This window comes from Ambystoma mexicanum, chromosome 4p (genome assembly GCF_040938575.1).
Source record: "Ambystoma mexicanum isolate Mex_15411 chromosome 4p, UKY_AmexF1_1, whole genome shotgun sequence".
Lineage (NCBI taxonomy): Eukaryota > Metazoa > Chordata > Amphibia > Caudata > Ambystomatidae > Ambystoma > Ambystoma mexicanum.
In genome coordinates this window covers 739837454-739864696 of record NC_090927.1, presented here as the reverse complement: position 1 = coordinate 739864696, position 27243 = coordinate 739837454, and the positions used below count along the sequence as shown (strand labels likewise).

The 27243-nt window shown below is 49.7% G+C and overlaps 1 protein-coding gene across 3 annotated transcripts in view; it reads left to right on the top strand.

Annotated features, from left to right (window-relative positions):
- LCA5 (lebercilin LCA5) overlaps positions 1-27243 on the top strand; it is a 489123-nt gene that overhangs the window by 58475 nt on the left and 403405 nt on the right. The window lies entirely within an intron of this gene.

The following is a 27243-nucleotide window of genomic DNA, read 5'->3' as shown; positions in this document are numbered from 1 at the left end:
CGATATAATGCCACCCTTGGGTAGTAAATCCTATGCAGTATTTTAAGCTGGATAAGTCTAAGTCTGGCCGAAATGGCCACCTCCCGAGGGTACATGAGGGCCCCCACCCAGTCCTCCGGTTGTATAAGTCCTATGTCTCTTTCCCATTCGCCCTTCAGGCTGGTTAGTTCAATGGTGGCAAAGGAAGTGATCACATTATACATGGTGGACGTTACTTTAGTCTCTATGCTTGCCTCAACTATGTTTCTTTCGAGGGGAGTGCTTTCGGCCATATCTTCAAGTGCTGGGAGGTGGGCTTTTAGGGCATGCTGCATCTGCGCATACTGGAACCGTTCAGTGCCTGGGAGGTGAAATCTGAACTTTAGGGTTTCAAAGGACACCAGTCTTCCCCCTTCTACGATATCGCTCACTGTACTGATATCATGTTGTGACCATGTACGCCATCTCGGAAGCTTGTTTACCTCAGGTAGATTCCTGTTGTTCCACAGAGGTTGTAGTGGGGTGATCTTCCCATCCCATCCCAGGAACTTGTGTGTGTCTTTCCATACTCGGGCAATGTGTGATAGCATAGATTGTGGGGCTGAGTTACGAATCGCTTTGTAAAGGAGTTCAGTTTGAGGTCTAGCGCGTTCTCTGGCACTCCCCAGTCTATTGTGTGGCAGCGTGGTGTCCCCATGCAGTAAGTCGTTGACCACTGCCATTTGGCTAGCCCAGTAGTAGGACTGGTGGCGGGGGAGCCCTATCCCTCCCTCTCTCCCAAATGGAGTGCTGCAGAGTGCCCAGTGCAATACGTGGATGTCCGTTGTTCCAGAGGAGTTTCCTTAGTGCGTTGTCTATCTTTTTGAATTCTTTCACTGGGATGTGCAGTGGGGCGTTTTGCAGTATGTATAAGAAGCGTGGAAGAGCCATCATTTTGAACAATGCTGCCCTTCCTAGTAGGGTCAATGGGAGAGAGACCCAGTGCCTGGCATCTTCTGTGAATCTGGTTGTTATCGGGTGGAGGTTATTGGTCACATAACTGCTCAGGTCGTTAGTAATTTGTATGCCAAGGTATTTAAACTGCTCGGTTTCTAAGCGAAAGGGACAGTTGGCTGGCGGTATAAAAGTTGTGGTACCTATTGGGAACAGTATTGATTTGGGCCAGTTTACTCTTAGCCCGCTGAAAGTACCGTAGCTGTCCAGTATGTCTACAATCGTGGAGCAGGCTTGGTGTGGGTCTTCCCACTGAATACCACACCAGGCCGGTGACGTTCTCAATGCCTCTGCTAATGGTTCCACAGCCAGGGCAAATATCATGGCGGGTAATGGGCATCCCTGTCTGGTTCCCTTCCCAAGCTTAAAGGTTTGCGATGGCCACCCATTCACTCTCATTTGTGCCTCGAGGGATTCATATAAGAGTTGCACCCAGCTCAGAAACTGGGGACCAAACCCCATCCGGCCCATTATTTCCCAAATTGCCTCCCAGTACACCGAGTCGAAAGCCTTTTCAAACTCAATCGCCAGTACAGCCAGGGGGCCTCAGGTGGTGGGTGCATTCTCTATTACAGTATGTAGCCTATGAATGTTCATGCGGGTCGACCGTTTCGGCATAAATCCGCACTGGTCGGGGTGAATTAATGTTGTGATGACCTTTTTGTAAGCGGTTGGCCAGTACTTTTGCTAGTATTTTGGTCTCACTATTGATAAGTGAGATCGGTCGATATGAACTACAAAGGTCTGGCGGTTTGTCTGCTTTGGGAATCACTATCAACGTGGCTTTCCGGAGGTCTGCCGGTAGGCGTCCTCTCTCCTTGGACTGTAGGAACATTTGCAGTAAGTGGGGGGCAATTTCATTTGTACCAAGTTTACGCCACATCTCAATCGGGAAGCCGTTTGGCCCCGGTGTCTTTCCCGTCTGGAGTTCCGACATGGCCGCTATCAGTTCCTCCTCTGTGATATCTTTCTCAAGTAGAGCCTGCTGTTCAGCACTTAGAGTGGGGAGGGCTATGTCGTTTAGTACCGATCTATTGATGCCTATGGCGATGTGGGTGGCTTATAGAGCTCCGTATAGTAAGCTGCGAAGCCCTAGGCTATGTCGCGGTCGGTCAGTAAGGGTTCAGCTCCTTCTGATCTTATCGCTCTGACCTGGCCGCTGCCTATTTCGCGTTTCTCTAACTATGCCAGCATTTTGCCGGCTTTATCACCGGTCTCATATATTCTAGCTCTGATCGTCATTTGTGCCTGCCTAGCGTTGTCTAGCGCCACGTTCTGTAAGCATTTTTGGGCAAGTGTTAGTGCTCGATTTGTGTCCGGTTGGTCTAGTGCCAGGTGGTTTAGTTCAGCCTGGGTCACTTGTTCTTCGGCTTCTACCAATTTCTGTTGGTGTTTCTTTCGGTGTGCAGCAGACCATCACAAAATCTTACCCCTAGGCACCGGTTTGAGTGCCGCCCACAGGATCCCCGGATCATCTACCGATCCTGTGTTTAACTCAAAGTAAGTTTTGTTCGTTTGTTGTATTTGCTCCAGAAAATCTGGGAGGCCTAGGTAGTAGTTATTTAGGTGCCAGGAGGGGGGCGGAGGTAGTCTAGCCATATTAAGCTCGATTAGCAGGGGGAAGTGATCTGATATGCCACGCGGCAGTAGAGTTGCCTTTGTGGCCCTGTGAGTCTCTGGCCCAGGCAAAAAGAAGTAATCTAATCGCGATAAAGAGGCGTGTACCCCTGAGTGGAAGGAGTATTACCTCGTGTCTGGGCATAGGTCACACCACACATCCCGCAGTCCCATTGCTGTAGTGAACGCTGCTAGTTTGGTTCGGACAGTGGGGTTTCTTCCTCTTAAGTGTGAGCGGTCCATCCCCACCTCCATGACTTTGTTGATGTCACCCCCAATTATCAGTAGGTCTGAGTTATCTCCCGAGATCAGAGGTGTAATATCCTGTAGCAGGGTGGTGAGCAGTGTCGGTGGCGAGTAGACCCTGAGTAGGGCTATCGTCTGGTTCCATAGTGTTCCTGTAATAAGTGTGTACCTGCCGCCAGTGTCTTGGGTCACCCGTGTCATGGTCAGAGGCAACCGTTTGTGTATTAATATAAGCACCCCACGAGAGCCTGTGGTGAACCCAGCATGTATAGCAATTCTGTAGTTGGTGCGTTTGAATAAGGTACATGTAGTGCCTGCTAAGTGAGTCTCAGTTAGGAAGGCTATGTCTGGTGTGTGGCGATTTAGGAGTTGTGTGATAAATCGTCTCTTGATTCCACCTCCCATCCCATTAACATTCCAGGTTAGGAGTCGTAGGGTCCTGATATCTGTGTTAGCGAAGGCCATTTGGTAAAGAGTGCGGGTTAATCACTGGCATATAGCACCATGTGCACATGTCGTCTGCTGATAGTGTTGTGGCAAAGCTTTCTAGATTTGAACTTTGGACCCTTTTCATAACAAAACCGTTGTTAAACAAACTTCCCATCCCCCACCCTATGCTCCTTCTAACTCGAAGCATCTGTCGCCCGAACATTCAATAACTAGCCTCAGCTAACCGTAGCTGAGTGAGGCCGCTAACAAATGAACAAATAAACTATTCGGGGTTGTGTCCCTGTGTGTAGGCTCCGGACGTACCCTGGTGCGGTGTCACACCAGGGGGAGGGGGGGGGCTTCCGTCTGGGCTGGCCGCTTGGCTGTGTGTCTCTTCGTGGCTAGTCTGTATACATGTTCAGCATTACGTTGTTATACAGTACCTTAAGCCCTGCACGGTAGGGTCTCGAGTGTTTCTGTTCGCATGTGTTTCAGGAGTCAGTGCTCTTATTCCTGCAGCTGTGGTGCGATTCCTGGTGCAGGCAGTTGTTGGTCTGGCGGTTCAGGACCCGGCCAGGCACGGGGTGTTCTGTTTCCGTTTCTGTTGCCCCTCGTTGCCGTCCAGTCTCCCTCGATGTGTTGTTGCGCCCATCTCCACGCCTCTCCGGGGTCGTTGAAGTGGACTGTTGTGCCTCCATGGTAAATTTTAAGTTGGGCAGGGAACATCAGGCCGTATTTCACCTTGAGGGATTGTAGTTGTTTTTTCAGTGGGTCAAACGATTGTCTAGCCTTCTGCACTTCCCTGGTGTAGTCTGGGAAGAATGCTATTTTGGATCCATTATAGGTGAGGGTACCTTTCGCCCTTGCGGACTGGATCAGTGCATCACGATCACAATAGTTCAAAAGTTTGGCAATGACTGTATGAGGCGGGGCGCCTGGAATTGGACGACCCGTCGGTACACGGTGGGCTCGTTCAATGGAGAAGAAATTGGAGAACGTGTTTTCTTCAAACATGTCTGTAAGCCACTGTTCAGAAATAGCTCCATATGTGGTCCCTCCGCTTTCTCCGGCAGTCCCAGGATCCTTACGTTATTACGCCTGGATCTTCCCTCGCTCTCATCCACTCGCTCCGCCATGGTTTTCAAAGGTGTTGTGACTCTGGCCAGCTGCTGTTCTATGTTCCTTATTCCATCTTCCGCACCGGAGATGCGTTTTTCTGCCTCTCCGGTGCGCAATGTCAGCTTCTGGAGGTCATGTCGCAGGAGGGAAACGTCCATGCTGATGCCATCCATTTTCTGCTCCATGGAGGCACGCGAGTCGGCTATGGCCGCCATGATGTCCTTTAGTGATATTGAGCCCTCCGTTCCCGCCATCGCGTCTGCTTGGTCTTGTTCTTGTTCTGGCTGGCCGTTAGCTGGCGGTGTAGTAAATTGATCTATCCTGCTCTGGGATATCAATCTTTTGGATTAGTCTTTGCCCATGTTGAATGCAATGTGTGGGTATCGCAGTCCAGGCTGCTGTAGCGGGGTGGCGGCGATTCTTTTAAAGTCACGGGCTCCCCTCACCGGTCTCGGCAACGGGGCAGTCCTCTGTGCTCCACCCAGCGGGGCCGTTTCTTCTCGTTCGCCGCAGTGTGTGGTGGGCGACCAGCTCGCCTCGTCTCCCCTGCCAATTCACGGGCTCCTCTCCACCGACCCTGGCCCTGCCGTGTTGTGCGGGGCGTGTGGTGGGTTTCCCGCCCGTCTCACCTCACCAGCCAAAGCCTCTCCACAGACCACACGGGGGCTGCCGCCCAACAGCTTCTTTGCTTTATGCAGGTGTAGCGGACAGATCGTTTGCTTTGCAGTCCGTGGGGGGATAGTCGCGATTCTCCCTCAACGCGTCTTTCCGCCGTCCTGCTTCACTCCGGTGAGCGCGACCATTTTGATTGTGCGATGCCGCGAGCGCTTCTCCTCCTTCCCGCCGCTCCGAACTCGCTCAAACCGGTGCGTTTCGGCCTGAAATTTTCTCTATGTGTGCCGGGGGCGCTTGCCTTCAGGAGGGTATGTGTTTTGGGAAGATTTGCCACTCGTAGCAGGCTATTTATTCAGGCTATTTGCTGCGGCCGTCGGAGCGCCAGGAACTCACGTCCTCATCGTCCCGTTGCTGGCCACGCCCCCCCGGTCTATTTTTTAATAGTACATGTTTGCGGTAACCCTCCATTAAGTGGAATGGCCCGAGTTGGGCGTGGGTGACCGCCACGCATAACATTCACATTTCTATCCAGATGCGACGCAGGCCAGGGTTAAGAATTCTGAGTGTGGAGAATGCTAACAATCATGATGCCATCTAGATGCAACGCTGGCTAATCTTCACAGTTCCCTCCAGGTGCGGCACTAGATGACATTGGCAAGTAAGTTGGTATGTATTGCAGGGCAACATTTACAGTCCATTTGCAGTGGTTACAAGTCTCTCTAAGTATGCATTATGTAAGTCTATGCTATGGAAGGTAAGGTAGAATAATTGCTCTACACCACACCCATGCCACACTCAGTTTTAATTGGTGTCTGCTGACTGCTGGCTTTATTGGCTTCCCCTGCGGACACCTGCTGACACTGCCTGGAGCCGCCTCTGTTGGAGCCGCCCTTTGCCTTGGGCCCTTTGCCGCAGGGGCTGCAGGGCAGAGGGCTGTCCTGGGGAGACCGGTGATTGAAGGGCAGTTGGACCAATCACAGTGGGGGGTGGGGCGAGTATGGGTGGCAGGAGGAAGGGGAAAGGAGCCGTGATGGATCGGGGAGGGAGAGGAGGCTAATGGGCCCAACGGAGCCCAAGGATGTTAACAGAGGGCCCGGAGGGTCTCAGAGGCCCACCACTCTCCTGCTCAGCCACTTGGGAATGGCGAGCACAGTGTTTTTGGGCGGCGAAGCACACCAGCAACAAGGAAGCTGGATGAGCCAATCAAGGGTGGTGGGTAGGTATGGGAGACGGCGGGAAGGGGAAAGGAGCCGCAATGGAGCGGGGAGGGAAGGCTAACGGGCCCAACGGAGCCCAAGGATGTTAACAGGGCCCAGAGGGTCCCACAGGGGAGCCCACCCTTTGAAACAAAGGAGTAAATCATTTTCTGACGTCAACCTGAAATGGCACTTTAAGCGAACAGAGGTTCTTCAGCCAAGGTTTTGTCATCTGAAGAAGTGATCAGTACGCCATTTCGGCCCCCACGGGCCAGAATGGCATTGGTGGCACAGCAAATCAGAATCTGGTAAATGGCTGGTGTGATCCGTCGGATGCTGACCTGTTGGAACATTCTGATCCTTTTGCCCCCCCCTCCTCTAGGTGGTTCGCCAGAGATAACCTTCCAACCAAAGGAGACACCGCTTGCCACCTTTTCAGGTGGTGGTAACGACTCCCATGGTGATCTTAGGAGAGTCGAGTGCCACCCAATTTAACAGTGACTCTTTAACTGCACCTGTAATCAAGGTGCCAAATTGGACCCTGAGACCCAGCGATGTAATTCTAATTCTTCAAATCAATTGGAGACATATCCACTTACAGTAGAGTGGACTGCATTGCAGGAGAATTCAATCTTGGTGGCCAGATCAACCAAGGACATTGCAAACTTGACATTGCATGAAATCAAATAGCCGGGGAGGAAAACACTGATCTCGTAAGTGAAAAGAGATTTAGTTCGATTCAAGCACTCCCCACTAAGAAATTAAGAACCACTCTATCATGGGCAGCTTCTCCTGTGCCGCCCCGTAGCTGATTTGAACTCTCGATTACCGGTTTTCTCTTCCCTAAAGGACCTTCGAGGGGCCTGCACCTTGGGCCCTCCCGTTTACCAGCGATACTCGTCAAGTATAAGTGAAGGCTCTAGTGAGGATTCTAAGCAGGACTCCACTCGGGACTTGAGACCTCACCAGGAGGCAAGAGAAGCCTCCCCCCAAAAAATAAAACAAAGGGTGTGGGATATTACTCCAGCCCTGAAGGACGGTAGCCTGGGTTCTCAGCCTAGCTGCAAGCACACATTTGTACAGTTGTCACCATCACATTAGTGCCTTTTTTAAAATTGTATAAAAACATCAGCGACAACTACAATCTACACTGCTTGCATTAATGCATACAAAGCTAACCCACGTAGTCGTTTTTTGAGGCTTCCTGGAAAAAAAGAGTGAGGGAAAGAAATGGAGGGGGTTTTAAAAACCCTCATTGATCTAACTCAGGCCGTAAGGGAAGATAAAAGGACTTTCCTCAAAGGGTTTTGAGATATAGTTAAGCAGTTGAAACACCAGGATAATCCCACTGAAAAAAACTTTGATGACTTGCAGGTGCTCACTGATCTGGCGTCGAAACGGCCACAACCACAATCATCTTTATCCCTGAGCCAAAAGAGGTTGGTGTGGAACAACTAACTTCTGCCTGGGAGAGAGAAAAGCGGATAAGGGACCATCCCCTACAGGAAGCCGAGCTCCATCTGGAGCCCACAGTGGTTCAGAGCCAAGTCCACATTCTAGCCGATACGGATCCAACTCAGGTCTTAGCTAGTTGCTGTTCTGGCCCTGCTTTGGCATTGTGGCCAACGACGAAACCACCATACCAGCTGTGAGGTAAAATAACTTTCCAATTTTTGACCTGAAGCCTCAAGAACAGAAAAGCTTTGGCAAAATCCAGTAAGACTGAGCAATCTAAGAGAACCAAAAACATGGCCCAACTGAGGTCAAAGGGTGGTGGATCTCGGAGCTTCATTAGAAATCTGAGGACTGTCTCTGTAGAACCAACAAAACCCACAGCCCTCATGAAAAGCTGTAGAACGAACCTAATAAGAAAATCATAGCTAATGAAGGTGACGGGGGGGGGGGGAGCCAGGTGTGGCTTCTTTGCGGCCAGACGTTATAATTGAGTTCGAAAGCCTCAACGACCCTTTGCTACAGCTGTCTACTTATGAATGTCTATCTGATGATTCTCTTCAGGAAGATCATGTAGCTACAATCGCCTTTGCTAGTTTGTGACAACTGGAAGAAGGTCCTACCCAAAGGCTAAGAGGGTGGGGCATTAAACACTTCACCATTCTTTTTGTTTTTATAACTCTGTTTATTAAGTTTTAACAACACAAGAACAAAACAAACATGAATCATAGGCATACATCTGACCAAGGTAGTAAGGCAATTTCAAAATGCAAAAGGAGCTCTGTAGGGCTGAGAACCGTCAGACGTTTGTGGGATGAGGCAGGTAACCAATGTTAATGGCAGTACAGATCTACCTTCATCAACGAATCTCAGTTAGCATCAAGCCATTTACCCCATATTTGTTCGAATTTGCGGGGGCAACCCCGTGCATTGTAAATCCGGCGTTCCGAGGCCGCGCATCTGTCCAGCTCATTGCTCCGGCGGTTCAAAGACAAAGGGTCGGCAGAGCCCCAGTTAGTCACGATTAATCTTTTGCCTGCCCCAAATGCCAATGCCAAAAACATTCTTTCATATTTCGAGAGATCAACTTCACCCCCGATTCCCAAGAGTATCATTTTGGGGTCCCTGGGGATTGGTGTCGCCAGGGTGGCAGAGATCGTGTTAATACAGCCCTCCCAGAAGACCTGTAACACCCGGCAGTCCCATATCATATGGTAGAAGGTGGCAGGTTCCATTTTGCATCTGAGGCATGTCCCGTTTTCCAGTCCCCCCCCCACCTAGCCATGGCAGTGCGTGAATAGTATTATGTGCGGTGAAGGATTCTCAGTTGTATTAGTCTGAGTTTCGAGTCTATACCAATTTCTCTAGGAGACATTAATGCATCTACCCAGTCCTCTGGTTCCATTTGACCTATATCCCTTTCCCACTTTTCTTTGAGCCCGTCGAGCTGCGCAGCCCCAAAGGAGTTAAGGGCTTGATAGAGCGTGGAAGTGACCTTGGAGGCAATGCTCTGCGGGAGGATATTGGTCTCAATGGGAGTACAGGGGGTATGGTTGTCGTATCAGGGAATTGGGTGCGGATGGCGTGGGCCAGCTGCGCATGTCGAAACCGGTCCATGGGTGCGAGATCGAATTGCTCTTGCATGGCCTCGAAGTCAAGGAGGTGGCCCTCTTGTGTCACGTGCGCTAATGTGTGTATCCCTTTTGCGCACCAGTGACCGAAGGAGCCCATCTTTACTATTACCGGGAGGAGTGCGTTGTGCCATAGGGGTTGAGATAGTGTTGGTTTACCTTTCCAGCCAATTAGTTTGTGCGCATCCCGCCAGGCCCGGCAAATATGGTGTGTCATTTCGGGTAACATCGGGGGTTGGTCGTGGGTGGCGTATAGGATCTGCAGCGGGGTTAGCGGGGTCATGATCTCTATTTCAATGCAGATGTTGGGGAGTGTGGGGTCTGCGTGTATCCAGTCGTTTACCACCCCGATCTGAGCTGCAAGGTAATAGGTGCGTATGCAGGGTAGACCGATGCCTCCCTCCCACACTGATCGCTGAAGCGTATCAAGGGCGATCCTGGGTTGTTTCCCTCCCCACAGCAGTGTGCGAAGGTGTCTCGGGGAATAACCAGTGGGGTGTTTTGGAGTACATATAGCAGTCTGGGAAGGGTCATCATTTTGAATAGCGCCGCTCTGCCCATTAGTGATAGGGGGAGTGATTGCCAATGGGAGGTGTCTCTATTGAACCGGTCAATTACTGGTTGTAAGTTAAGTTGAAGGAACCCACCAAGTGTCGGATCGAGTCGTATACCCAGGTATTTAATTTATCTAATAGAGACATGATATGGGCATGTTTCAGGGATCGCAGACTCGCCCCCCTGGATCTTGAAGTAAATAGTTTTGGTCTCATTTACCTTAAGGGCCGCAAAGTTCTGATATTCCCTAAGGATGAGGGAGACAATCGGGCAGGAAGTGCGTGGATTACTGAGGTATATGAGGAGGTCATCCGCGTAGAGCGATAGTCGGTCCTCTTTCCCCCACCCCCCGGCCAGGCGAACCCTGTCCAGTTAGTGTTGGCTCTAAGCTCAATTGCGAGAGGTTCGATGGCCAAGAGAAAAAGAAGCGGGGAGAGCGGGCACCCCTGTCTCGTACCCCGACCCAAAGGAAATTATTCAGAAGACCTGCTGTTCACCCTTACCATGGCCTCCGGGTATGCATACAGGAGTTTAACCCACAATATAAACGTTTGCCCCAGGTTCATCCGAGCCATGATTGCCCACAAAGCTTCCCATTCCACAGAGTCAAATGCTTTTTCAAAGTCCACCGCCAGGAGGGCCAGTGGGGCTGTTATTTCCTTGGCTCTACTCAGCGCTAGTTGAACTCTACGCAGGTTCATGCGGGTGGATTTGTTGGGCATGAATCCACATTGGTCGGGGTGGACAAGGGTCTCTATAACTTGCAGTAGTCTGTTGGCCAGTGTTCTGGCGAGGACCTTGGCTTCGACGTTGATCAAGGATATGGGGCGATAGGAGGCACGTTCCTCTGTGGGCTTCCCGTGCTTATGTATGACTATTATGCATGCCTTCCTGAGGTCCGGGGGGAGTACCCCCAGCTCTTTGCTGCGTATAAACATACGGTGCATGTGGGTGGGTAGTGTACCGCCAAGGCATTTCCATGTTTCTGTAGGGAACCCATTGGGGCCCGGGGTTTTCCCGGGTTGGAGCTGTGCGAGCGCCTCTTGCACCTCGGTTACAGTGATTTCAGCGTTCAGGAGGTCTGTTTGGTGCTGTGAGAGTTTCGGGATCTCTATCTGGTCGAGGTAGCGTGAGGGTTCGGAAGGCGGTCTCTCGGCAGGTGGGGTATAGAGTTTCTTATAGTAGGCGGCAAATGCTGCAACAATTTCGGAGTCGTCTGTGAGGAGTGTACCATCTGGAGACTCAATTGCCCGTACGTGTCCCCTGGTCTGTTCACGCCTCTCCAACCAGGCCAGGGTCTTATTCGCCTTGTCGCCTCGTTCATAGATTTGGCTCCGGACCAACTGATGGGCTGTCAGTGCATTGTCTAGAGCTAGGTTGCTAAGGGCCTCTTGTGCTGTAAGTAGAGCCTCTTTCGCCTCTTGGGTGCAGTGTTCTAGGGTTTGCCATTCGCACTCCAGGACACGTGCTTCTGCCTCTTTGATCTTTTCGACTTGTCGTCGCTGGTAGGCCGAAACTTCCGAAATAACTTCCCCGCGAAGGACAGTCTTATACGCCTCCCAGAGCGAGATCGGGCAATCTACTGATCCTTTGTTGTTTTCGAAATATTCTGTCGTCTTCTTTTCCAGTTCCTCCGCAATTTCAGGGAGACGTAGGTGATATGTGTTCAGGCGCCAGTTACGATCCGGACCACGGCAGGAGTTCTTCAAGGTCAGTAGGAGCGGAGAGTGGTCCGAAATACCCCTTGCGAGGAATTCAGCGTTGAGGAGCCTGTGATTTATTCTGCGGGGGATGAAGGCATAATCGATCCTGGAGAATGACTTGTGAACGCCAGAAAAAAAGGAAAAGCCAGCCTCATCGTTATGGAGTGAGCGCCATGTGTCCGTCATTCCCAGAGCTTTGGCGAACATGGCGAGTGATGTGGGGGCAGGGCAGGTACCTGATCTCCTGTGAGATCTATCGACTGCAGTGTTCATCACTTCATTAAAGTCCCCGCCGATCACCCATACATCGGCCTTGTCTTCCAGTAGCAGGCTCCGTAGTTCGGAGAGCAGTTCTTTCGTCTGTGAGGGGGGGCATAATTTGCAGCGAGGCCCCATTTCCCGCCCCAGATGTCAGCCAGTATCATAACGTAGCGGCCCTGAGGGTCGGTTTTGACCTTCCTAACTTGCAGGGGGACTCGCTTGTGGACGAGTATCATCGTGCCCCTAGCTCCTGTCGTGAATCCGGCCTGGTAGGTGTGTGAATAGTTGGATCTTTTGAAGAAGTTAGTGCTCGTGCCCAGCAAATGTGTTTCGTTTAGAAGGGCAATGTCTGGTCGAGTAACAGTTAAGGTACTGGAGCACCAGTCTTCTCTTTATGCTGGAGCCGAGGCCGTTAACGTTCCAGGAGAGCACGGTTACCTTGTTGGAGTTCATTCTTTCTGCGTGAGTCTCTTATCAGGGCATATGGGAGGATCAGTGGCGGTCGTGTACTTTCGGGAGGTGTGCAGCGCTGTACTTTCGGGGGAGACGTCCGGGGGTCGTCTCATGTTGGTGTATCTGCTGCCTGGATGATGATTGTGTCCACGGTCTTGCCCATAGACAGTGCTTGATTCCTTTGCCAGGGTTTTCTTGTATCGTGCCTTCTTGTCTGTTGATTCTGTTACTTTACAGTTCCTAAACTCCCCCCCACCCTGTACTCCCCCCCTCCCCCCCAACTGGGAGCACCTGTCGCCCAAACATTGAACTTATAACTTTATAAACTTCTACGGGATAACCCGGCTGTGATAACGCGCGCGCCGCATTAGGGGCGGCAGCCGCTAAGTGAGCACTCCCATTCTATCACTCTGCAGTTTAGTCCCCTTAGTGCGGGGTCTTCATCCTTTTTCCGGAGGGGTCCTTGTCGCATGGTCGTCCGCATTGGTCAGAGAGCCAGGGGGCGAGGGTCTCCCAGGCTGAGGCCGCTGTGTGGGCGGGCCCAATGGCCCACGCCTCCCTCTGGAGTCCGTGAGGACTTGGGTTTCAAGCCAGTCCCATGCATCTTTGGGGTTGTAAAACAAGTGGGCAGCGCCCTCATACTGGACGTTTAGCAATGCTGGGAAGAAGAGGGCATATTTGATGGATAGCGACTGGAGCTTCTTCTTGACGGAGTCAAATGACTGGCGGGCTTTTTGGACTTCTTTAGTGTAATCGGGATAGAAACCGACCTTGTAGCCGTTGTATGTAATCGGGCCAGCGGCCCTTGCCATTTGAAGGATCGCGTCCCGGTCGCGATAGTTCAGTAGGCATGCGATCATTGTTCTGGGCGGGGCCCCGGGTGTAGGTCGGCCAGTGGGGACTCTGTGTGCCCTTTCCACGGATAAGAATTTGGATAGCTTCTTAGGGGCAAAGACATAGGTGAGCCAGTCTTCTAAGAAGAGTTCTGCGCTGGGGCCTTCCTCTTTCTCTGGTATACCGAGGATCCTGAGATTGTTGCAGCGCGCCCTCCCCTCACTGTCCTCAACGCGGTTTTCCAGTTGGGTCACTTTTTGGGCAATCGTGGTGAGTTGCTGTTCCATGCGGTGGACCGCGTCTTCCGCGTCAGACACCCTCTGTTCCGCTTCTCCCACCCTGGTCGATAGGTTGCGGAGGTCTTGGCGTATAAGGGACACCTCAGAGGATAGGACGCCCATTTTAAGTTCCAAGGATGTCCTCGAGTCCCCAATCGCTTTCATAAGGTCTGACAAAGAGATAGGAGGGTCGCAGGGTTCTCCAGGGTTGCCCACTTCTTCTGGGGGCTGAGGCTCGCGCTGGGGAGGGGCCCCCACGGTGTAGTGGTCCATCTTGCTCTGTAGCGTTTGCCTCTTGGTTTTCTCCTTTCCCATGTTTTGGTCAAGCGGCTCTGTGTAGCAGGGATCCGGGTGCTTCACGTCTGTGCACCTGGGTTAAATGCGGGATCGGGAGAGGTCCTGTATGGGACAGATGATTGTGTGTATAGGCTGCGTAGGGTGCACACTGCAAGCTTCTGCAAAAGTCACGTTTAGGGTGGCACCAGCGCCGTCGCTGCAGGCGTCAATCTCGCTTGGTGGTGTGGCACTGGCTCGTGCCTATCCCTGACAAATAGAGTGGCCCCCGTAGTTCCTGTGATCTTAGCCGAATTGCGTAGGGGTCTTGTGTGGAGGACCGTGCCCCTGTTCATCCACTGCTGTGGGGCCGACCAGTGTCTATCTTCACTGCATAGTGTTGCCCCCGTGATTACTGCGATTCCACTGGTGGTTTAGGTTGCACAGGGGGATGCCAAGGGGGGGACAGGGCAGTTCCACAGTTCGCACCAAGTTCGTGGATAAGGGGGGGCTCACTTGGTTGTGAGGAGAGGAGCCTCCCGTCCCCACACTCCCAGTGCCGTTTTGCTGCGTATGTGTCTCGTGGGGGGGGGGCCGAGACAGTGTTCTGTGCCCTGGTATGGTGCTGGTCTCTGGCACAGCAGTGGCCCTCGCGGGCTCTGTGGTCTCTGCAGCTGGCTAGTTGCAAAAGGGGCCGCGGGGGGGGGAGTAAGGCAAATCACCCACCCCCCACACCCGTGTACCTCATTGCGGGTGTATCCGTTTCCACCGTGTCCTCCCTCAGCGGGGGAGCGCAGCTCGCGGATCTCCCTGCTGCGCTGCCGCTCGACCCCGGGTGTTGCGGTCTCGCTGATGGGGGGGGGGGGGGGAGAAGACCACCAGGGGAAAGGCTGGCGGCGCAAGCCCAGGCCGCGGGCAAGCCCACAGAGTGGCTCCCAGGTCTGTCCGCAGGATGTGGCGGACCGTTTCTCTCGTGGATCGGAGGGGGGGCACTGTGCAAATAACTCTGGGTGCTTCGGCCCCTGGACCGTGCCTCTGCGTTGTCCCGAGGGTCGGGCAGATGGGGGGGGGGGGACCGCAGCGGCCGCTCGTCGGCGCAAGGGGAGCGCTGCGGGGTCTCGTTTGCAAGCCTCCGTCCTGTCTCAGGCGCGTCTCCTCGCCCGGGAGCCACATCATTCTCAGTGTCTCGGAGGGGGAGGGGCGATCAACCTCCCGCTCATCCGCCAGCGGTCTGCAGGCTGGTTCTGGCGTCCCCCGCTCCGGTTCTTCTCCGGAGTGCAGCGACAGCAGCTGCAGTGGGTCCGCTTCTGCTGGGGGGCAGCTGAGGCGGGATTAATTCTCGTAGAGGGAATATAATTCAGGATGATTGTAGCGGCCGCCGGGAGCCGATGTATTTATCTCTGCATACGTGGTGTGCGCATGCGCAGTCCCAACTTCACCATTCTTAACATTGGCGGAGAAACGGGACAGAGCGACAGGCATCCTGGAGGCCATGGGGAAACCAACCCGGGTCTTGGAAAGAATGCTCAAGCAATCCAGAAACTACAGATTTATTTGTGCTGCAGCCCGGGAGCCTGGGGAGAGTGATCCTGCTTATGGTCTTAGATTGCACCGTAAATATCTGCATCGCAAGGATAGGCCAAAGGAATTGAATCATGGCCTTTACACACTGATTCTGGAACGAGTGCTTGGGGCGGAAGATGGATTCATTTTAAACCGCTCCAGCATCATGTGTCTTTTTCACCATGTCCCTCGACTGCGAGTGATCGCCTCCAAAGACATTCGGATCGTTGATTTTCCTACACAAAAAAGAAAATGATCGAGTGTGCTTGCACATGGCTTTTGCCTCCTTGAACTCTTTGCTTTTGGATCTGAGTGATGAGCTGTGTGCGCTGGGCTTTGATCTGAAAGACTTTAGAAATCCATCAAAATGTGCCTTTCAGCCAGGCCTGCCAGCACTAATTCAAAGTCTGAAGGGGTGGTCTAGTAGCCCAAGTGGGGGCGAAATAACAATGGAAGTCGGCCCTGGGCGGATCAGTCAAGCAAACCTTGTAGGGGAAAAGACTGTCGCTTTGTTTGGCCCAAAATTAATAAAGATCACTATAAAAGAGATAAGCAATGAGACGGAAAATGATGGCCTGGCGCAGAGGGAAAGCTTTAAGACCTCCGCGGTCAACAATGAGCAATCTTGGGATTGGTTGGCCAGAGCCTTGACACCTTGTACTAAAGAATAGAGCAAGGGGCCTAAATGGTCTGGTGGGATGGACATTGGATCTTGGAAAACCAGAGGATTCGCCCATCTGTTTCAGGGCAATGATGCTGCAGTTGCTGCACTTGATATATGCCTGCAAAAAAACATGGCTTCGGGAGAGCCGATTCTTAGATAGCTTTTCTGTGTATCTCAACAAAGCTATAAAAGAGAAATCTGGCAGGCCAAGTTCTGTCCTGCTGACATTGATTAGAAATAGCTCTATTCGGAAGGTGTCCGGGTTATCCTTATATCCAGTTCCTAATGATTAAACCTCTGGAACACCCTACTAGTAGTCAGGTGTGTTTGGCTCTTTTCAACCTGTACTGGAATCCGGAAAACCAGGTATTCAAGCTCTTTTGTGGACGCTGTGATGTCCTGGATTGATGCAATGTACATTTTAATGACTGATCCTTTGCTGATAATTTGTGGTGACCTGAATATTGATTGCCTGCAACCTGGTCAGAAAGATCAAAGGCGTGTTACGGTGGGTTTAAGAAGAAAGAGGTAGACTACCAGAGTTGGTAGAGGGAACAGAGACTAGAGACATCCACATGTCTTGGGAGGATAGCTCTCGGGCAACGTGCTCGCCTTGGAACAGGTTCGATCCCCGGGTATTTAGCGCATTATAAATAATCATATTGCATGGTAAATGGTCAAGTTCACGGTGACCTGTTAGGGGCCAGGACATGGCACTCGAGGAAGCTAGTGCTAGCCTTGACTATTTCTTTGTTTCTAGTAATGTCCTGCCGTGGGTTGTATCTCTGAGAGTCTCTGAGAGTTTTCCACTCCAACCATAGTGACCACAACCCAATGGTTCTCTTCTGTGCTCTAGTCAACGGGGACAAAAAATAGAAAAAAATGATTTATGGAATCATAAAGCAGAGCTGGAATCTGTTAGAAACGGACTGCAAATTAATCCTTTTTCAGTCTCACAGCTAACCGAAAAGCTGTTGGCCTGGCAACGGATTGATGAGGAGGGGGTGGAGTACGAGTGTGTCTTGGCTATTTTTAGGGAACAGCAAAGTAAGGGAAATAAGCCTTGCTTAAAACCATAACATTCCTTTGACAAAGTTGTCGTTATTCAGAAACTACTCCTGCATAAAGACCTCAAAGAATTGCAGGATTTGCCATTGATCACTAGAGGGCCAATGATTAAAAAACAGAAACGGAGGTACAAAAACTAGGCAATCTCTCTTATAAATCAATCATGTACTGAAACAATGCCGAAGTTATGCTGCAGGCTCTGGATTTGAAAAACACCAGAAACCTTTGGCAGCTATTAAATGGCAGGGAAACTGGTTACTGTCCCCTCACGCTGAACCCGATATCGGAGGATTGTTGGGTTGTGCATTTTGAAACTGTATTTTCCTAGAATGACCACACGATGGAAAAACCCAGGAAGGACCAGTGCAATCATTGATCTATCCCCTTTCATAGGGAAGAAATCGTATATTTGATAATGAGGGCTAGTGACTCCTTTGCACCAGGGTCTGACTGGATTACCAATGTTGTGCTGAACGCGGCCCTGGAAGCTTGGGACGATTTTTGTCTGGTCTTGTTCCGCTGAGTTACCCGGCGTGGCAAAGTACCAGCCACTTGGAAGCAAGCAGTGGTGGTTCAGATTTTTAAGAAGGGCGACAGGGCCGTCCTGAAAAACTACTGCACCATCACCCTCCTGGACAAACTGGGAACTTTTGTTGCAGGAATCCTATTCAGCCCTTTAAACGAATGGGTGAAAGACTGGGTTCTTTGACCCTTGGCAAACGGGCTTTGTTAGGGAAGTGGGCTGCAATTTAATAAATCTTCCTTTCACCAGCCTTCTTAAGTTGAAAAAAAGGGGTCAAAGTAAATTATACATCGTATGTATTTACATGGAGCATGCCTTCGATAGTATCGGACAGGAGCTTTTATGGGCTAAAATTATAGCCATTGGGTATCCCCTGGACTTGCTCTCGGCAATTAAGGACTTGTACTCTGGGACTGCCTTACAGATTAGACTCGACCAGGTGGGTCATTTGACAAAGAGGACCCGGACATTCAGGGGCTTCAAACGGTAATGCCCGTTGGTACCTATATTATTTAACATCTTTATTGCAGACCTGAAAGATGTTTTGGATCCTCCTTTGTCATGTTCGCCAAAGATCAATGGAACAACCGCTGGTTGGCTACTGTATGCCAACGATCTAGTCCTACTGGACCGAACTCCGATCGGCCTGCAGAGGAAGCTTGACATTCTGCAGCGGTATGTAAACCAAAATGGTTTAAAGATCAACGCTGCCACATCCGAAATACTTATCTTGGACAACTTCATGGGATGGAAAAAGAAGGTCCCTAGTTTGACTTTAAATGGAAACCGGATACGGCCAGTTCCCTCTATAAAATATCTTGGGACGATGATTAGCGCACAAAGAATTTTGATCGGGCGAAAGTAAGGAAAGTTCTTGCTACTCCCGATCATACATTTCTATAACGAGAAAGTCATACCGACCCACACGTATTCTGTGGAGGCTTGCCTCGGCTTGCCATGGGAAATTTGGGAGAGATTAGAAAGCTGGTTTTGGAGAAGCATCCTACACCTCCCCAGTGCTATCCCGATGGCAATAGTAAGACATGAGCTAAGTCTCTTTGTTTTTGCATGTGAGGGTGGTCTGGAAAACCATGATGATATTCAAAAAGCTGAATGTGCCGGAATCTCCACCTCCATTTCACATTCTTATGGTAAAAAAAAGTAGAGTTGTTTGTTTGGCCGCTGAATATGTGGCTGGAACGCTGCAATAAAAAACACTGCTTAATTTGGGCCTGGCAGTAGTGAAAAATACTTTACTGGCCGTAGATTGGGATGAAACGGAAACAAAAAGATCAAACTCCAAGGTACACACGCTATCAAAGTCCTCTTCTGGGTTACCTAATGTGATCTGTCGATATTTGAGAAGGCTCCCGAATGCCAGACAGTCTTATTTTCTCAGATTCTGTCTGAATATATTGCACACTAAAGCCACGTTCATCAGATATGGAGCGCCTTTAGGAGACGATGGATGTAGATGTGCAAAACCGAAGCTGAAACTTTAAATCCACCTATCCATAGCCTCGGTAGTGCACAATAAGGGGCACACAAGTACCAACTTGGGGCCTACCTTCTTTTTCTATCATTAGTAGAGTGGCTGTTCTTTGTTAGCCCTTCTACCATTCTGGTAGGAGTACGGGGGGAGGGGGAGAGGTGTGGGTGTGTGTGTGTTTGTGTTTGTTTGGTTGTTTGTTTTGCCTTTGGCGTGAACCAGTAGGTATCCCGCCTAGGCTGAGTGTATGGGCTGGCAGGAAGTGGGGGAGGAGTCTTCCATCATCCATCCTCTGTCCTTTGTCGGCCACAGTATCTGAATAGGACCAGCTCCCACACGGGGTCTGGCGGTCCTGATGAGACAGCCAAACACCACCGCTTTCTGTAAAATGCTGAGAGAGATTGCAGAGGAGTGTGTGCTGGAACTGTATAAAAGATGAGGCTTCTGGAGTGAACATCAAGTCGACCACAGGAAACGGAAGTAACTGAAAAAGACGACAACTAGAGACGCCTTCAGACCCTTTACAAGACCGTGAAGTGACCACTACTGTCCTGACCCTGGTTTCTATGCGACAGAGGAGCTCTGAAGAGGACGACTCCTTCCCTTTGGCTGGTGGGAACAAGCAGTCCGAAGACTAACTTTGAAACAAGCCATCTCCCAAAGTCCTATGAGTTTCCAGAGCTGTGGTACCTTGATACCTGCTGCCCATTTCGAGTACATCGTCATGGAAAGGCTTAATCCGTCCAAATCTGTGCTGAGCCCATAAGGACACTCCAGAGATCCGATCCAACTCGCCCAGACCCCCTCACCAGAGTGTGGGACTGCAGGAAGCGAAGAAGATTAACCGGGTGATCTGTGTCCTTTGTTGGTGCTGCTGAAAAGGTGCCAAAACCACAGAGTGAACCAAGAAGTTGCTGAAAGTCGTAGCACAGGTCCCTCCTCGAGACTGCTGCTGTAAGAAGCCATCCATTGTCGTTTCTTTGCTCACCAGACCAAGGAATCCAGAAGTATTGTCCATCGCTTCCACATCGCGGAGGAGCCTACACAAACACTTTGTTCAAACTCAAGCTACTGTGGGGAAAAAGGTATTGCTTATCTGATTCCGAGAAGTCGCTCCGCAGCGTTGGAGTGCACAGAGAGGTGTCCAGGGCAACCCCCCTCTTACCTCTGACCCAAGCCTCTGCTTGTGTCACCTTTTCGAGTCCATTTTTAGCTCTCCTTTGTTAGTTGCTAACTTGCTGTTCAATAACTTTAGACTCTGGAAGAAATCCGCAGGAACTCTTCATTATTTGCTGTTTGTCAAGACTTAAGCCCTCTCCGAACTGCCTTTACCTAGGGTTGCGATTTTGGACTTAAAAGACTTACGAGGCGAAGGAACTGTCTCTAGAACCTTGAACTAAGCTCACGTTGCACTAACCACTTATTCTCATCCCTTTAAGTGACTTTTCTATGTGTTTGAAGGGTAAATGCGTTACCTTATGACCTGTTGAATGAGTGCGCAAGTACCGATGATACGATATCCTTGTCTTTTCCCTTTCTAACATTGCTTCCTATGTAACCGCGAAAAAACACAAAAGTGAAAGTACCCTTTGAAGTGTATTATCTAGTATTCCTAAGTGTTCTACCGTAAAAACTGCTGAATATATAAAGTGATTCTGGTGTAAATATAATAAATATACATCTTGCATATAAATATACATGCAAGTGCTTCTTTGTTGTGCCTGTCTAACTAAGATTTGGAGTACTTACTTACAGCTCACATCTTCCTCTTCAAATGAGCCTGACTGCTCTGCCACACTACCAAGGTCCTGATCTAGTACAGACTGATACTAAGAGTTGGGTACCCACACACCACTGGGATAGCTTACTAAAGTGTTACTACCAGTAGGACTTTAGGAAAACCTCCCTAACAATGCCGAAGTTTGGTGGGGCGTTTTATATGGGCGTGGGGGTGGCAAATGTGGGCCTTATATTCTTGTGAAGTTTATAGAGTTGATCTTCCTTAAGAAATTTAAGGTGTTGGAACTCCCACAATGATTGGGTTTTTATCATTTTCGAAGAAGGGTTTGGGAAGACAAGATAACAGCTTTGGGCTAGTGAGCAAAGGAGTGTATCATTGCACATTATCCATGTGTCCTCCCTCCCCTTCTTTACCCTCCATTACATTCTCATCCCTTTTGCTCAAATCCTTTCTTGACAATTGATTCTCCTGACAGATCTTTGAATTCCTGTTGATTTTGTGGATGCGGAATTCTGTGATTTTGTGATCTTTTTCTTTTTAATTGATTGTAAGTGATTCGCAAAAGTTTTAAATAAACTAAATGCTAAATAAACAAATTAAACTCTTTTGGTTTCAACTTGAGAACAAAAGTCCTAACGCAGTTCTGTTTATTCCAACTTGATTTGAAGCAACAGTTTGAAATTGTTCAACAAGGTTTTCCTCTTCCCACTTGTCATAACAAGCTTAAAACGTCTTCTCATAAACCAAAAAGACTTCCATAGTTCATTAAGACCAACAGGAATTGTCTTTGTCAAGATTATTCTGCAACAGTAAAACACTTGATTCAGAGATATAAGTTTGTCAGGATGATTCTGTAACACTTCACAAAAACATCTTAGTGGTTTCTGCATGTTCTTCGTGACATTTCACCACCTCAACACAAGACTTCATCGACTTCCACCTGGTCCACTCACTTGCTAGGCCTATTAATACAAGTGTTCTGCCCTGGTGTAATCTCCTGCCAGGACAGAATAAAACTACTAATTATAAGTACTTCTGTGGTAAAGGTTAGCTTCCATTAAGTTAGCAATGTAATTTGCTCCACAACAGCAAGTTTAAGTATTCTTTCTGGGAAACCAAGAAACACACTGGTGCTATTCGCTACACTCTTGTGTTTGCCACACGCAATGCAGGTTATGCTCTACACCTCCTGCATATTGTCAGGTTTTGTGGGATTTGGATGAATGAGGTGAAATGAGGATATGATTAACATAAAGTATGGTTTGGGCCTTAACTTTCTGTGCAGAGTGTGGAGAGCTTCCCAAGTCAAAATGGAGAATTCCAAAAGGATCAGTGATTGGCCAGAAGTAAAAGAAAGGCATTGTTGGAACATTCTAAACCGCCTTTCATTGTCAGAAGCCCAGCTGGAAGGTCTTATGTTTGAAGCTCTTAAGTTTTAGAAAACTTTAGTTAGGCCCTTGTGCCTAATATTAGTTATTTGGACCAGGAAAGTGTTGGAGATTTAAAAAGAAACTTAGAAAACGTTCCGGTGAAAGAAAGAAGCAAGCTAAGTGATTTCATTATCTTTTATGGAATTTTATGATTGTCAAGCAGGAGTTAAATATCAAAACTATTAATTAACTTGTTCCTGTTTTTCTTAGTTTTTGTTTATATAGTAGTTCTTTTTGTTCTTTCAAGAATTAATTTTTTGAACTTCTAGAACTGTATTTAAATTAATTGAACTGCGTCACATTTTTTCTGCACCTGGCAAATTGGAGTGTGGAGGTCTGTTATTCACTTTAGCGTCGTGTGTTTTTTCGGCCGTATAGAAGTTTATTGAGTACTGTACCTTTTGTCGGTAACAGTGCTTTTCTTAGCGTCGGACTAGCGTTAGAAATCTTACACTGTCTGCGCAAGTGACAGTGTGGTAGCCACGCGACTCCGAGGCGTTATGTTTAATTTACTAACATTCTAACCTGGCGCGTGATCTTCACGGGGCTGCCTCTTCAAGGATTAGTCTCCGGAACTGAGGAATTTCTCCTTTCCTGTTTGAGCAATTCATATTAAGAAGAGTGGAAGACTATTCCTTTACGCATGCGCCCAAGCCAGTTTCATTTTTGAACTCGATTCCTTGTTCATGTGCGCTTCCATTTTAGAAGGAGTAAACAATATCTTCACGCATGCGCATATTCTGGTAAAAGGAACGCTTCTTTTACGAGCGATCTTCTTTGCAAGCAAAAGATCCAATTAATGAACACTTTTACACATTCAGAAAACAAACAATTTTAAATTGAATAGTTAGAGTGTCATTCTTGGAATTTGTGTTGAAGCTAGACACCAATACAAACTACATGTATAATATTTCCAGCGGGTTGTTTGGGCAAAAGACAGTTGAACTGCTTGAAGACAAACTCCTTAAACTGAGAGAGATTAGCAGTTTTTTGCAAGACCGAATTGAAGAAATCAGTAAGAGCATCTAAGACTCTATTTTTATGTTTTCTTCAGTAGAATTCATACACGTCCTCTAAGTTATTCACAGAGGATAATCAGGTATGGTGGCGTGTTTATTTTACTTAAATTTATAAAGAGAAGTCAGAGCCAAGGAATTCAAAGGTTAGTGACTAAAGTGAATTGTTGTTATTTTCACCAACAGGTTGGCAGATAAAGAAGCTGAGCAAAACCTGAAGTTTATTATTTTGTCCCATTTTCCCCCTTTCCCTTGGGGGTGCTCTCAACTGAACTGTTTGATACCAGTTAAGAGGTTAGCATCCAAAGGGGACTGCGGGGGTTCAGCAGCTTCCGGGGACAACATCAGATTTGAGAAAGCCTGACACATATCTCCTGTCAGAAGGACAGCCCTCCTGCCACTCTAATTTCCCCACTTCCGCATTAACCAAATGCTGACAATAGTTCTCTCTCACTTTTTACACTTCTTTGGCTTTGGCAATTTGGGTTTAAGCCAGTTCCTCTTATGACCTTCCTTTCATATGGGCAATATGGTCTCTTAATTGTCTCCCCTTGACTTTGGCAATGATGTTTCTTTTTTTTTTTTTTCAAATTGAATTTTATTTATTTTTGACATTAGAAATGAACATACATAGTTGCATCAAAAGAGTGCTTTGTTCCACTCAGACAATATTTTAACAACAACTACTTGTCCCGTTCTAATGAAAGGAAATTTAAGTCCCCCCCCCTCCCCTTATCCTTATCCCTGCTCGTGGATCTTCCATATCCCTGGCTTTGCTGTGGTAAACCGTAGTGGGATGCGTGACGTTTATCGCTGGTCATCATTGGATTTGTGAGACTGGTGGAATTTGTGACAGGCATGGGTGGTTGGCAGTGAGTCATGTGGCGTTCAGCACGTGATGGAGCGGATTGGTTGCTAATTTCCTTGATGTGTCGAGTCACTTGTGACCGTGCCTGTGGTGTAGTGCTCGGCAAAGTCGCTACAGGCTTCCTCATGTCGTGCGGCCTTGTCGTGGAGGGCTGCTGTTATTTTCTCCATTGTGTAAATGTTCATGGCAATCTGTATCCAGTCCTTTTTTATCTGGAAGGCGTGGGGATTTCCATTTTATAACCTGGCCCGCCCTTGCTGCCAGTAGCAGGGGGGACACTAGTCCTTTTACCCTAATCAGTTTGTCGTCCTCTTCTTCGAGACCAAAAATAATCAGAAGGGAGGATGATTCCCTTTCTATGCCGTCTAACTGTTTAATCCATCCCAGGACTTCTTGCCAATAGATGCAAACTTTGGGGGCAGTTCCACCACATGTGCCAGTAGTCGGCATCCATACCGCATTGTCGCCAGCATCTCGGGCTGGAGGTTTGGAACATTTTGGACAGCCTGTGTGGGTCGTACTGCCACCTGTGGAGTAATTTTATAACGTGTAGTTTATACTGGGCTGCAATTGATATTCTGGATGGCGTTTCACAAATTTTGTCCCAAGCCTGCTGGTCGAATTCTCTGCCGAAATCTCTTTCCCCTCTTCCTTTGAGGCGGAGACTTGGAGTTTCATATTTAGTGATTAGGGCCCTGTACATTTGTGCGTTTAGGCCTTTAAATGTGTTGGTCGTGTCCAAGATCGTCTCAAAAGGCGTGAGTTCTTTTTGCGTGGTGGCCTTCTCTTCTCTTCTGGATAGTACGCCTTTCAATCGTAAATGTAAGAAAATCGGAATCGGGTGTAGTTGGAGAGCTTCCTCTAGTTCCGTAATTGAAATGAATTTCCCTTTTCTCCACAGCTCGCCGACTCTCTCAAGTCCGGCATCAAACCAGGCTTGGTATCTGGCGTGTTCAGGGATTTCCTCTCTGATCCCGGAGGACCAGAGGTGGCTCAGAGGTGAAGGCCACGTGGTGACCCCAGACATTGCTTTCCCCTTTCTTCCATATGTTCCACACTGTTCCCAATATTGGGTGATCACGCAGTCGTCTTATGAGCTTCGGTCTGGGGATCCATAACCATTCTGCTAGGGTTGCAGGGGCTAGATTGTTGTTATCTAACTGGACCCATTGGAGGTCCTTTCTATCTCGCAGGTGGGGGATCAGGACTCTTGAGTTGTGTAGCCTGATAATAGCGTTCTATGTACGGGAGGCCTACTCCTCCCAGCTGCTTTGGTAGTATTAAGATGTCGTAGGGAATCCTGGGTTTCTTTCCATTCCACAGGAATTCTAATATGACCTTCTTAACTTATCTGAAGAAGTGATCTGGGATTGTGATGGGCAGGACCTGAAAGGGGTACAAAAAGCATGGGAGGCTCACCCTTTTGATTGCGTTTAGACGTCCCATCCAGGAGATTGTAAGTGGTTTCCATTTCCTAAGATCGGCCTTGAGGGCTTCAAGAAGTTGAGGAAAGTTTGCTTCGTAAAGGTTGCCGAGGTGTCTCGTTAGATTGATCCCTAAGTATCTCAATGTTGGACCTCCGATGATCAGCCCAAGGCGTTCGAGAACTATTTGCTGCTCTCAGGATGGTTCGTGGAGTCGAAAGAGAATGGATTTGGTTTTGTTCATTTTGAAACCTGAGAGTGTGCCATATTCCTCTATCAAATGGATTGCTCGTGGGATTGAAGACATTGGGTTCAAGACATGAAGCAGGATGACATCTGCGTACCAGGCCAGCTTATGTTCTCTGCCGTTTACTTGCAACCCTCCACGGCGGCATCTGCTCGAAGCGTTTGGGCAAGCGGCTCCAAGGAAAGCGCGAAGAGTATTGCTGAGAGGGGGCAACCTTGTCTCGTTCCCCTTAGTACTAAGGGGAAACCAGCAGGAGAATTGGGAGTTCACTGCCACAGATGCTCTTGGAGCCGTATAGACGGCTTTGATCCCTCGATGGAGAGTGGGGCCTAGGCCTATTTTCTTTAACGTGGGCTCCAGGAAGTGCCATTCAACTCTGTCGAACACCTTCTCGGCATTGATTGAAAATAACGCTGGTATGGGGGGCGCTGTTGAGCAGCCTGCAAGATGGCCGCTTAGTGTTTGAGCTCCACGCCTAGCCGCCTTCTATCCGGCTACATCTGCGGTTCCCTGCCTGATCCTGTAACCCTGCCTTGAACAAACGACAGCTGCTGCTGGGGGCTCTCTGCACGCCGAATCCCGGCGGAAATCGGACACCAGGTGCCCGTAATCTGCCTACGTGCTACGCGGGCGGCGGCGCTGCCCTGTGCCATCGGACGTCTCCCGAGTGCCCCGGGCCTCGAGTGGGTGCTCGCCACTGGACCGGAGCCCCTGCTGTCTCCGCCTGCCCGCCCCTCCCGTGGGAGGAACATTACCGCGCCGGCCGCCGGGCCGCGGCTGAGAGCGTGGGCTGAGCGGGCCTGCTGGAGTGTTACCGCGGCGGAGCCCGTCGCCCGCCCGACGGCGGACCCTGGAGGCGACCCACAGATCTGCGACCTCTCCCTCCGCGATCGAGGGGCTGCTGGCAGTCCATTTTGCTGCGGCGGCCCTGCCTGGATCGGGCCTGCTGCGCGGCGAACTATGAGGTGAAGTCTAGGGGCGGCTGTGTCTTTCCGTCTTCCCAGCGCGATGGCCTGCTGAGGCCAGGATGCACTGTGCGCGGCCCTCCCTGCTGGGGTCTGCATTGGGGCCTCACCCCGCTCCTGAGTCTAAGCTGCACTATACCTCCTTTCGGGTGGGTGACCTGCACCACACCCAACGGACTCTCGCTTGCCTGGTCCTGCTCACCCCTCACCACATCGAGCAGTCCCGCCACTGGCGGTGGACTATTCCGCACCGGGCCGTTCTCTCCGGCTCCGCAACACCTCTACCGTGCACCTCGCCTCCTCAGCGCCCCAACCTCTTCTGGACTGCACGCTGCTCGTTCTGGTGGAGACCACCACGGGGACTGCGCTGGGAGGGCTGCTGGTCCCTCTGGTGAGCCCTACATTTGGTAAATACTCTCAATTCCCACGTATATGGTCTTCTCTCCTCCCGCCTCAGGGGCTTTACCGACCTAGGCCTACTTGGCCACCTCCTACGTGCCCGTAGCAGCACGTGCCGCTGTATCTGGCTACTCTCAGCTTGGCATCTCCCCTCTCATTCTCTTCTACCGACCATGTCGAATCGCTCTAAGAGCAGCGCTAGAGGGGGGGCC